The 12,936-nt window shown below is 48.8% G+C and overlaps 1 protein-coding gene across 1 annotated transcript in view; it reads right to left on the minus strand.

The window, feature by feature from the left end:
- The window catches only part of RORA (RAR related orphan receptor A), a 52,350-nt gene extending 41,876 nt beyond the window's left edge, over window positions 1-10,474 (minus strand). The window contains exon 1 of the mRNA XM_087941943.1: window positions 10,440-10,474. The gene's annotated coding sequence lies outside the window, so the exon portion shown is untranslated. The remainder of the gene's footprint in view (window positions 1-10,439) is intronic.
- Window positions 10,475-12,936: the final 2,462 nt, after the last annotated feature.

Here is a 12,936-nt window from a genome sequence, read left to right on the forward strand (position 1 = left end):
GCTGAGCTGCTTGGTTGTGGAATCAGTCAGTGGACCAAGAGCCAACCATCATGCAGATTAGACCAGGAGATAGATCAGATAAATGGAGATAGATAGATAGATAGATAGATAGATAGATAGATAGATAGATAGATAGATCGATCATAGACAATAGATGGATGGATGGATAGATAGCTCATGGGTAGATAGATAGATGATAGTTGATTGATAAATAGATAGATAGATGATAGACACAGACAGACAGACACACGGATATGGATGGATGGATGGATGGATGGATGGATGGATAGATAGATAGGTGATAGTTGATTGATAGATAGATAGATAGATGATAGACACAGACAGACAGACAGATATGGATGGATGGATAGATAGATAGATAGATAGATAGATAGATAGATAGATAGATAGATAGATAGATCATAGATGGATAGCTCATGGATGGATGGATTGATAGACAGACAGACAGATGGATAGATCATGGATGAATGGATGGATACACAGACCATGGGTGGAGAGAGATGGATGGATAGATGGATGGATGGATAGATAGATAGATAGATAGATAGATAGATAGATAGATAGATAGATAGATAGATAGATCATAGACAATAGATGGATGGATGGATGGATAGATAGCTCATGGATAGATAGATAGGTGATAGTTGATTGATAGATAGATAGATAGATAGATAGATAGATAGATAGATAGATAGATAGATAGATAGAAGATAGACACAGACAGACAGACAGATATGGATGGACGGATGGATGGATGGATAGATAGATAGATAGATAGATAGATGATAGACACAGACAGACAGACAGACAGATATGGATGGATAGATAGATAGATAGATCGATCGATAGATAGATAGATAGATAGATAGATAGATAGATAGATAGATAGATGGATAGCTCATGGATGGATGGATGGATGGATGGGGGAGAGAGAGGGGGAGAGAGTTCAGAGCAGCCTTTTTCAATCGGACTCCCTCCATTTACTTAGCCCCCCAACTCTGATGGAGCTCAGCCATGCTGTGTGTGTGGGGGGGGGGGAGGCAATGACCACCTCAGGCAACAAGGCAGCGAAGGCTCTGTGACACCGTTCTCTTGACCTTTAAGTGGATTTTCAAATGCTCCTTTTAACCATAAACATTTGGAGAAGGCTAAACGGTTGTGAAGTTCTTCACTGATTGCATTGGAAGCTGGGATCTGATCTGCTCCCCGACCCCACCCTGCCTCTCCTCTTCCTACCCCCTTTCTACACCTTCTCCTTTGAAATCCCAATCGTTATTTCAAAGTGGGCGTCTATTCGTGCAAATTGATGTGGGGAGTTTCGTGTCTGTCTGGACCCCGTGTGGTTTCTTGAGGGGGGAGGAGGAGAAGCAGCCGATCAATAAAACTGAGAACAAAAGACGCGCCTTGACCTTCGCGCTGCTGAGCCAAGCCTGGGAACCTGTTATGTAAGTGAAGACGAGAGTGGGTGAAGCTGCCTGGAAGGGTGTGTGGCTGTCCTCCTCCAGAGTAACTTCAAATTAAGTGGGTGGGGCTGTGCAATTAAGACTGGCATGCATCAGAGCCATAAATATGCCTGTTGCACATCAGGACAGATGCTCAGGGCAGCCAAAGGCTGAACATGACATTGAAATGGAGTGACATATTTGCACATCGTAGACAAACAAAAGGCCTCGGGAGATCACGGGGGGGTCGCTCCTAGAAGCCCCAGTTCGAGTCCCCTTGGCCAACCGAGTAATTCCTCAGCCCCTCCAAAGGGAAAATAGTCCTTATGAGTCTTCGGCAAATCTCTCTTGAGGGGAGCAGAGATTTAATTCTTAGTCCAAAGCAGAGGTTGCATTCAGACGGTTCTGGAGAACCAGTAGCAGAAACTTTGAGTAGTTGGGAGAACTGGCCAAAACCACCTCTGACTGGCCCCGCCAACCCCATCTCTTCTCTGCCTCCCATTGAGTCCCAGCTGATCGGCTGGATCTTCTTTGGTTGGCCTGCCCAGGAGAACGGAGCTGGAAAGCAGGCTAGTGGGGTGGGGAGGGAAGGGGGATATTGCAGTATCCTTCCCCTGCCACGCCCAACAAGCCCTGACCCACCCACAGAACTGGTAGTAAAAAAATTTGAATCCCACCCCTGGTCCAAAGCAACTGGATCCAAGGACGAGCTCACACTGAATACAATCATCTAGAGTATTTTGAAGAGCAACCAAGTGCCAGGGTTAGAATCTTTCTACATATCTTAACCGGGGTGAGCAAAAAACGATGCCACGTTAACTCAAACAAAGCAAAACCCCGTCTCATTTCAGCAGCCACCTCGCAAAAGAAGGGAGAGAAAGCCATTGAAGAGGTCTTGGTTTTCATTTGGCTCAAATGCTTCTCAGCAGCCCTTGGGTCAGAGATCTCCAGCCATGGCAGCTTTAGGACCTGTGGACTTCAACTCCCAGAATTCCCTAGCCAGCCATCTCCTAAAGGATGGGAGAATTCTGGGAGTTGAAGTCCACAAGCCTTTAAAGTTGCCAAGGCTGGAGACCCCTGCCTTACGTGGATCTGGTTTGGCCAGCCAAGGGTCCTTCTAGAACAGGGCTCTCCAACCTTGGCAACTTTAGGACCTGTGGACTTCAACTCCCACAATTCTCCCATCCTTTAGGAGATGGCTGGCTGGGGAATTCTGGGAGTTGAAGTCCACAGGTCCTAAAGTTGCCAAGGTTGGAGAGCCCTGTTCTAGATGAGCAAAAACATCTCCTATAAACGGCCAGCCTGGGCAGAGAAAAGAGGCAGGAAAATGGCAGAAGCCCCAGGAAATCCTCTGCATCACCTGCCTCACGTGGTCCTTCAGAGACGAGAAACTGTGCCAAAAAGCGACTTGTTGACGCTGAACCTGTCGGCTGCCCTGGTGCCCCGGCCGTTCTTGTGAGCAACGCCTTCCGAGGTTTCTCAGTAGATCGGAAACCCACTTCCTTCAGGCCTCGGATTCTGCAGAGGCTGAGATGCCAGGCGGTCCCTGCCCCCGTTGGAGGCCCCCAAATGCCCAGGAAATGCAGAAAGAGAAGGGCTGGTCCTGGCCAGCACAAGGTTAGAAGGCAAGGTGAAGTTTCTGACCCATCCGCCCCCAGCAGAACCCCCGGAGAGGGGCAGAAGATAGTGGCTGGGGTAGAGGAACCCAAGGCAGAAATAACATCTTGTGTTTTGTACACACACACACACACACACACACACACACAGGGAGGGAGGGAGAGACCCAGCCTTCCTGATGTGTGGTTTCCTTTGACAATCAAAGAGATGCCTTTGCTGCCAAACAACAAATGTAAAGAATTATATATGCATTTTAAAAAAGAAAGAATCACTATTTCTTCGCCAATTCCAGGCAAATTCAACTTGTCAATTTTATACTTAATTGATTCCAGCTGCTTTCCCGCCAGGCAGAGGATAGTGGGCAGTCAGGAGGAGGAGGAAGAGGAGGAGGAGGAGGAGGAGGAGGAGGAGGAGGAAGAAGAAGAAGAAGAAGAAGAAGAAGAAGAAGAAGAAGAAGAAGAAGAAGAAGAAGAAGAAGAAGAAGAAGAAGAAGAAGAAGAAGAAGAAGAAGAAGAAGAAGAAGAAGAAGAAGAAGAAGAAGAATTATTTCCCCAGGGTGCACCCAATCCCAGCTGACATGTCCATCAAGAGGCAGATTTCTCCTTCTCCTTATCTTTCAGGTGAGAAGCAGGTGCTTTGCCCAAGAACAGGCTGCTTTTTGCTAAGAGATAAAATCAGAATTGATTTTGGCGTCCATTCATATTATAATCCATGATAGAAGAACTAAAGTAAATTGCGCTGGTTGATAAGCTTTTAATTATTGGGTTGAGACGCCTGTAGAGGTGTCTTGTGGCACCTCAGAAAGCCCTTTGAGAAAACGTTTGCATTGGTGTCGGGGTCTTCAATCTAGACCAGGTTGATGAAGACGTGTGACACCCGTCTCCAAGTTTAGTCCAGGGAGCTGGTGCCAGAACGTTTCCACGGGCAAAGAAAACACACTCCGGCCTTGTTCCAGGTGCCCAGCTGGGCCCCGACAGCCTCCCGCCTGCACCGGGGTCTCCTTCTGCGGTCTCAGAGGGTGAGACGGAGAAATATGCCGTGGCTATTTAGGTTTCCTCTCTAAACAGCAGTGCGGGGAACCAAACTCAAAATTCCAGCCTTATGTGTGGCTACGTTTCATGCAGGCAGCATGAGTAAGTTGGTGCATGTTTACTGAATGCGTATTGCCAAGTTTACATAAGCTAATGCATCTATTTTTGGGGAGGGCATCACAAGAGGAGGGTGTGCCCAGCCCCGGAATCCAATCCTGACATTGTGGGTTTCCTTCTGGGGCTGATTTTCCACTGTGTCTTATTTCACTTGCAGAGCTGTCTGTCTGGGGCTTCTTGGTGTGGTGACTGATGGAAGGTTTATGCCAGTTCCTGAAAGGATTCTCTCTCTTCCCTCCCCTTCCCCCCACACCCCATTTTCCCCCCTAGGAGCTGGATTTTGAAGCCAGCAGATGTCCCTGAATCCTGGCCCAGATAAAGAGACTATAAGCTCTTTCCAGGCGATTCCCAAGTTTGCAGAAACAAAAATTTAGAGGGGGAGTTTGGGAAACCTGAGCAACTTTTCAAGATGAGACTTTAAAGAGGAGTTGCATTATAGGGAAGAGCGGGTGGCACGTACATTCAATAAATAAAAATAAATACATAAAATAGGGGTAGGTTTCATAGGAGGGCAGCCCCTCCATCTGATGCTCTCCGGGGTGTGGATTACAACTCCCATCAGTCCTTGCTTATGAGTTATGGAAGAGGCGGTTCCCCAGGGGGTGTGTGGATTGGTCCTTGGGTTAGCCCAGGGTTCAGCAGATGGTACCAAGTGAGATTCCCGTGAAATTGTGGTGGGAAATAGGTTTTATAGAATTTTGCTCCACCTGGAACTCTGGGCAAACTCCGTCCCACTCCACTCTGGATTCCCCTGGTTTGCCCAGCGATGCTCCTTTACTGGGTTGGAATCTAATTCGAGTCCGAGTTTGGATCCCTGAATATCGTCTCGCGGAGTTCCACTTGAGGATCTGCTTAGGTAGGACAATCGGATCGCCTGTTGCTGCCCTGGCATTTGGGGTAAGGACAGAAGCAGGAGGCAATTCAGCACCTCTGCGCCCCCCAAGTCCCTTTCCCTGGGGGACAACCGCCTTAACTCAAAGGTCGTGAATGAAAAGCAGCCGCCAGGATCCTATAGAGGAATCCTAAGCCTTGTGCTTGTTCCATGGAATAAGTCATCGTAGTGCTATTGCTTTGCAGCCTCTGTTCTGGTTTTGCTAGTTTATATCAGGTGTGAGGCAGAAAGGAAGGCCCACCCTAAACCACGGGGAAACGTGTTGGGCAACTCACCAGGTGCCCACACACTTCCCTGCGCTCCTATGGACCAGCGCCTGGTGGGAGGTCTGTCAAAGTGACCTTTGGCCCTACAACCGATCAGCCACGTCTCTTCTTCTCATTCATTTGGGAATTTCTCCGCAATTTTAGCTCGGATTGACATCTGTAGGAGATCAAATACGGTTCTGCAGGATGTCTGGTCCACATCTCAGCCCCGAATAAATGATTTGGTTTGGAAGCATCAGGCCGGCCCAAGCTGTATCCTACGCTGCCCAGGGCATTCTGGGCATCCTGCAAAGGAATAAAAATCACCCTATCAATGGGTGGATCTCTCCCCGCCCCTCAAAAAAAAGGGGGGGGGTAGAGAAAAATGAGGTCACCCCAGCTAAGAGGTGAGACTTTCTCATGTGGGCGGTTTGCGAGCGTCACCATTCATTGCAAGAGGTGAAGATCCGCCCTGGAGGGCATTCTTGGTGAGGCATGGAATGGAGGCAACTGAGTGGGAAGCAGCCACTCTGACGGGCTCACCAAGCGAGTCTGGGCTGTTGTGAGGTCTGCTAACAACCATCACCTAGATTGGCATGCGGGATAATTGAGTTCAAGCCCGGCCAGGATCTGGAGAAGGAGTCAAAGCAGGGACAAAGGACCACCGAGGTTGGCAGGCCAAGCCTTGGGCGGAAGATGCAACCGCTGCTGGCTTTGCCTTTTAGAAGACGGGAAGAAAGTCCAGGAAAGGGTGACCGAGAGCCGGTTTCCAGGAGAGGCGTGCCTCGTCTCTGGGGAGCTGAAGACAGCGAGGATTTTTTTGGGGGGGGGCTTCCCCCCCAGGATAGTCAAGCCCAGCGCTGCCTCTTCTGAGATGGACTCAACTTTCCCGAGAGCCGCTCGGCTCCTTTGAAGCAGCCTCCAGGAGCCGCGGGGGCTGCTGTTCTCCTCCACTTGAGCAGGGCTTTGTGTGACAATAAACATCCAGCGACACCCCAAGGGCTGGGATTTTTATGGACCATTAAACTTGTCAGTTGGTGGACGGCTGTCATTAACTACCGTTTCTGCAGCCGGAAGAGGAAGGCAGGCGTTCACACACGACAACTTCCCCCAGAGCTCTAGAATCGAGGGCAAAAGCGTCAGGGCCCATCCAGGGCCCTCACTGACACATTCGACTCTTTTTTTTTTTAAAAAAGCATGCTGACAATATGATGTGGGAAATGGATACACATGCGTGTTTGTATGTTCCACACACATGATCTTAAGCCACCCTGACATGGGTGCAGGGATTCCCGAGGGGCAGATACCCTGTTTCTCCAACAATACGGCCTCCCCCAATAGGAAGACCCAGCATGTTTTATAGGCATGAAATGAAATTAAGCCCCTCCCCCCCAAATTAAGGCCTATATTAAAACATGCAAAAAGGGGGGGGAATGGTGGGGGGGCTTGCCGTTAGGAAGTACTTTTGTGGCACACCCGGATATGGTGCTGCCTGCGTTGACCCCGAGACGAAGTGCCCCACCAACACCGAGGTCAACATCCAAGCTGTCGCCACCTGCCCACCCAAAGATGCAAGGGGCGGAATTAAGTCACCCCCCAAAAGACAGCCTAGCCATTTTTTCGGGGCTCCAAAAAAAATAAGACCCGGCCTTATTATATGAGAAACACGGTAACCCTCTGCTCTCGTATAAAAGGGAGATAACACAGCCTGCTCTTAAAAGGGTCCAAAGCCCCCCCAAATAGAAGAAAAACTCATTTGGGGGCCCCTGTCAGCCCACTCTTCCCTCCTGGAGTTCTCCCTCTAAAACCCAGGGATGGTTTGAGGTCAGTTGCTCAAATGGAAATTTCCAGCATTGGTTATACATAATTTCCACTCCTGGATAAGCTGCTTGCGATAGTTAATCCATTTATTAATTAACCCTAGTTCCACAGTGAGTTAAAGAACTCCTGACGAGGCCCTAAGAAGAAGATGGCTACTGCCAATACATCCATCACTGCCCCCAAATTACCATTTCCAATTTCAAGAGTCTTTTGCAAAGAGTCCAAACTAGGTTTCGAATGCCGCAAGACTGAAAGTTGTTAAGATTTGGGACAGGAAATCTATCTCCTTGTTCTGGGGAAAGTTTCTGGCCTCTCCTCTACTGACAGATCTAGTTTAATAAGAGAAGCATTAAGAGATAAAGAAATAACTTTCCCCAAGAGCTGCCAAAAGGAAAGAGACAGTGGTCACCAGAGTCAAGGAACTCCATCTTGAAGGGATCTCGACGCTTCCTCATCCGCTGACGGGAGGCCTCCTTTGTCAGTGAGAAGATGCCCTTACCGATTAAGGACGAAGTCCTGGCTGCAGCTTCCCTCTGCCAGCTCTCTCAATTCAGAGACAGAACCCGTTTCATTCCTTCAAGCTCCCCAAAACAAAACAGAACGAGCCATGCAGAACCAAAGAAAGCCTTCGTGCTAAGAGAGAGAGGTTGACCTGTTCAAAGTCCTAGCTCTGTACAACTGCCTAACCCAACGGTCTTCAAACTTGACAGCTTGAAGACTGGTGGACTTCAACTCCCAGAATTCCTGAGCTAACATGACTGGAGGAGGAGGAATTCTGGGAGTTGAATTCCACCAGTCTTCAAGCTGTCAAGTTTGAAGACCCCCTGGCCTAACCCAATATTCCTCAACCTTGTCAACTTGAAGATGGGTAGAATTCTGGGAGTTGACAAACACTGGTCTAGAGAACTGATCCACTTATTTCCATTCTAGGTCTTCTGCACAGATTATAAAAATTTAGGGTTGGAACAAACCCTGTCCAGGACATACTGTCCCAGACCAGCGGTTGTTTATGTTCAGGAACGAAGCATCCATGACGCCAGGAAGTGAGCTGTCAAACCCAATATATCTCAACCTCCGCAACTTGAAGTTGGGTGCACTTCAATTCCCAGAATTCCCCAGCCAACCATGGGGATGAATTCCCAGAAGGAATTCTGGGAGCGGAAGTCCACCCATCGTCAAGTGGCCAAGGTTGAGAAGCACCGGTCCAACCGCTCTTCCACGCTTTGATCGGAAAAGCCCGGCTGCCATCAGACCCAGAAAGGGGAACCTTCCTTGTCGGCCGGAGAAAATACCGTGCGGAAAACAAATGGCCACGTTTCCCCCTGAATGGCTGCTTGAGGAATTTGAAGGGTTCCGAGCAGCTGGTGGGGGACAGGTCTTCCTCCCCTCCCCCTGAGGGGGAGAGGTATCAATCGTAATCTAGCAGTTGGTGAAAGAAAGAAAGAAAGAAAGAAAGAAAGAAAGAAAGAAAGAAAGAAAGAAAGAAAGAAAGAAAGAAAGAAAGAAAGAAAGTTTAAACCTAGCAAAAAGGCTCGAGTGGCAAAACAGAGCCGAGGAGGAGTTGTCTTAGCAGGGCAAAGAGTGCTTCAAGGACAAAGCAGAAACTTGCTGCTATTTGAGGCAACTTCATTATAAAATCATTTTTAATAAGCCATCGGAGCCAAGAGAGGGAAGGCCCCCGAGGGACCCCCGGGCTGCCCGGTTAGGCTATTAGGCAGAAGCACACAAGGGACCACCAGCACTTTCTCTGGCCTCGGGGGACAGGATTCAGCCTCCCGGTGCCAACAGCGCCCACCCTGAACTATTATTTGGGAAAGCTCACCGTTCAGGAGGAGAGGCTCTCTCCCTCTCCCTCTGTACCCCCCTCTCTCTTTCTCTCTCTCTCTCTCTTCGCGTGTGCGTGGTGTATTTGCAAAAAAAAACACCCAAATCCCTGCCTTGACTTCACACTCAAAGCAAAACAGGAGCTCAGCGTTGTCATCTGCCTAGCAAGGGAACATAGGTCTTCCTTGGGAAATTTCTTTCTCTGGGACATCCATGAAACTCAACAAAGAGCCTGCACAAACACAAACACAAACACACGCACACACACACACACACACACACACACACAGGAACGTGTCCTCCCTGACCAGCCTGACTTGTTCATCGGCCATAACAAGAAGAATACTCTGAAAAGGCCAGTCTCTGATGGACGCCCAAAGGACAACGAAGGCCGGTCCTTCTTTCAGAGACGGTTCTGGGCATCTCGCAAAGGCAAGACTCTTTCCAACGGACCTGGGTTGGATGTCACCCCTCCCGATGAACTGCACCCCAAATACCTGCATGGCTCCCACAGGGGGGGGGGGTTTCCCTCGGTTGGTGTGTCCCTCCCAGGGCCCCTGAAGGGACCCAATTCCAACCTCTTGAGGTTCTCCTGAGAAGAAGGGAGGGACACACCCACTGAAGGAAACCACACCCCTGCAGGAGCCACCCAGGCCTTTCATGCAGGGACCACGGGAAGTCAGGAAAGAAGCCCCCATTTTGGTAACTCTGCAAAGAGAGGATGCCAGGGTGGAAGCGGACGACCCCAAAGAAAATCTATTTTGGATTCAGTTTAACTTCATTCACCACCTCAGAACCTTGAGCCTGCTATCACGTTGCCAAGCTTTTCTGCGGAATCACGAGGACTAGAAGATTATTTAATGATGCTCGTGCTTCCTGCAGCGAACAGCAAGCATCACCTGGTTTCTAAGCAAACTCACCTTAGAAGAATAAAGCAATCCACTGAAAAAGCCTTCAGGCAGGTAAAGATGAAGACACAGCAGATATGAACAATGGAATATGATTCCAGAAGCCAAGATTTTTTTAAAAAAAGAAAAGATCAGTTTTCCCTCCACTGGGGAAGCATTTATCCAGCCTGACTCAGTTGCTAACTATCTGTTTAGACTCCTTAAATCTTCTGGCCTTTGCCTCCGGTCCTTATCAGCCCCCACCAATCAAGACAAAATTCTGTTTAAGAGAGAACGTCTCAACAAGAAGAAGAGGACTCCGCCGAGGCCAGCATCTGCCTGGACATCATTCATTTCTATTTTTTTCCAAGCTTGTGGTCCCCTCTGAAGCGCCATCCATTTTAAAACGCCCCTTCCCCCCGCTCAGCTCCCATCTGTTTGTCAATTTTGGGGGGATCTCCACCCAAGGCAGCCCACCCCATGAGGACAGATGGTGTCCCCTCTAGCAAAGTCAATACCACGAGAAGGAGAGGCTTACTCACACGTGTGCGTCTTCTTCGTTACAGAAATGCCTAGGAGGAAGAGAAAAAGAGCTTTGTTAGCAAAGCAACGAGACCCAGCCAAGGATAAAACTGAGTGGGGCACCTTTAAAAGCAATCAAAACCACAACAGACCCCCCCAACCGTAAGAGATCCCGAAGTGGGATCTCCGCAGACCAGCAGGGAAGGCCTCGCCAGGTTCCAGATGTTTGGGGCAGCTGGATTCTTATGGGACGCCCTTTGACTCTTCTTTCTTGCCTGCAGCTCTGGCATCTCCCAACCACGTGCCAGCCTGGTTGAATCCTGCTCAGTTTTTCCAAATCAGGCCAGGCTGACCCTGCAGGAATGTCTAACTATTAACTAGAGATGCCCAGGAAGGAACTGGATGGCCTTTCCCAGTACAGGTCCGTAGGCCCCGACTTCTGTGCCCTGGGAAGAACCGCGGTTAAAAATCTGGGAGGTCGGAGGGAGCATCGGATGCAAGGATCCATCCCCCCTTCTGACATCCATTCCCACTTCTGATTTCTAGCATGTCCACAAACAACTGCGAAGATTTGGTAGAGAGAATCAAATCTTTCTTTTTTCCTTTGGAGAGTCAGCCTCCCGACGCACACCCATTTGCTTTCACTAACGCAAAGAGGTTTCATTCAGAAGGAATGAATGGATTCAGAGCAAAAGGGGGAATTGCAATACGTTCACTACAAGTTGCAGGCTGGGCTCACTAGGAGCAAATAACCAGAGTGAAACAGACCCAGTCTTGATGACTTGGCTGGGCAGGGAGTGAAATCAGGACCGCGTATTGAAGACCACGCAAGTCTAAGGCTTTTCATATTTGTCTTAAGTCCTATGGATGCGTAGCAGCCAAAGAGAATGAGGGTGTCGTAGTAAATATTACCAACGGAGAAGTACAGAGAAACACGAACAATGCAAATTTATGTTATAATAATACAGCTGTATTAACGTAAATAATAATACAGCTGTCATGCGTGTCTATATGAGAGGCTCCTTTCAAAGTTAGAAGCTGACCCTTTTAAATTTTGAAAAACCAAATATAATGTCCACTTTTATAAAGCAAGTTTGGAAACTCGGTGCATGAGCTTTTGAAAGGGAACCGTAGCCAATTCCCAATACAAATTCATTTTCCATTCAGGAGAACAGACAATGGGCCAAAGTGCCAGATTTTTTACATTAAGTCCTTCCATAAATCCTCTCTAGATTTCTCCTTGTGGTTCCCTTCTTGGGCAGAGAACTAGCAAACCTCCAGGATGGATGCAGGAAACCCCGCCGGCTGGAGAGTCCTCCAGTGCCCACTCCCAGGCCCATCATCTGAGAGGCATTATTTCATGCCACCCAGTCTTCCCAACAAGTTTTGTTTTGAATTAATGGGTGACTCCATGAGTCGAAGAGGGAGAGGCAGCCAGCCGATGGAGAACGGCTACAAGGGCCCTCCGTCCCCGTCCCCCCCCGACCGCCAGCCTTATAAGCTTTCAAACACAGATCTGTTTTCTATGTGTGTTTCTTCTGAAGTTGGCCCTCGTTTGCTCAGGTGGACCTTCTCCAACTGGTCAAGGGCCCTGATCCTTGCTTAATAGTCTGACCAGCGAATGGAGAAACTCAAGCAAATCAGTGTTTCTCAACACGGCAACTTTAAGATGGATGGACTTCAACTCCCAGAATGCCCCACCCATCCTTTCTTCTCCCTTCCCCTTTTTCTGTCCTTTTCCTTCCTTCCTTCCTTCCTTCCTTCCTCCCTTCCTTCGTCACTCTCCTCCCTCCCTTTTCCTTCCTTCCTGCATTTCATCCACCCTTTCTCTCCCTCCCTCCTTCCTTCCTTCGTCACTCTCCTCCCTCCCTTTTCCTTCCTTCCTGCATTTCATCCACCCTTTCTCTCCCTCCCTCCTTCCTTCCTTCTCACTATCCTCTCTCCATTTTCCTTCCTTCCCTCATTTCTCCTCCCTCTCTCCCTTCCGCTTCCCCTTCTCCTTCCCATGTCTTGACTTTCTCCATCTTCTTCTCATGTTCTCCTCTTCCTCCTCCTCCTCCTTCTCCTCCGCCTCCTCCTCCTCCTCCTCTCCCCTTTCTTCGACAAATATCAGAGCCTCCAACATGAAAGGAGCCGAGCGTTTCCCGTCCTCCCTCCACCGCCTGCAAGGAAAGGGCTGCCGGAAGGCTGGCCGGGTTGCACCGGGGCCTCCGGAGCTCCTGTAAATGGATAATTAGTCACTCTGAAGCAAAGTCGAAATAAAGGAAAAATGGATAAATTTAAATTATACTCCGCCTTTACAACTTGGCAGTTTAAGCTCACAATGATGTGTAATTACAAATTAAAGCTGTATGATCATGCTATAATTATATGCCATTATTCAAATACTCTCACCGTGTTTGGGAAAGTCTTTTAATAATAGAAAAGGGGAGAAGACGTGGAAGGGGTTCTCTGGGCAGAACCAGAGGTCTTCAGGCCCCCTTCCCTTTTGCAGAAAAGCCCACCCGCTGTCAAAAC

The sequence above is a fragment of the Pseudonaja textilis genome, chromosome 13 (genome assembly GCF_049901715.1).
Source record: "Pseudonaja textilis isolate UNSWEBS1 chromosome 13, rPseTex1.2, whole genome shotgun sequence".
Taxonomy (NCBI): Eukaryota; Metazoa; Chordata; class Lepidosauria; order Squamata; family Elapidae; genus Pseudonaja; species Pseudonaja textilis.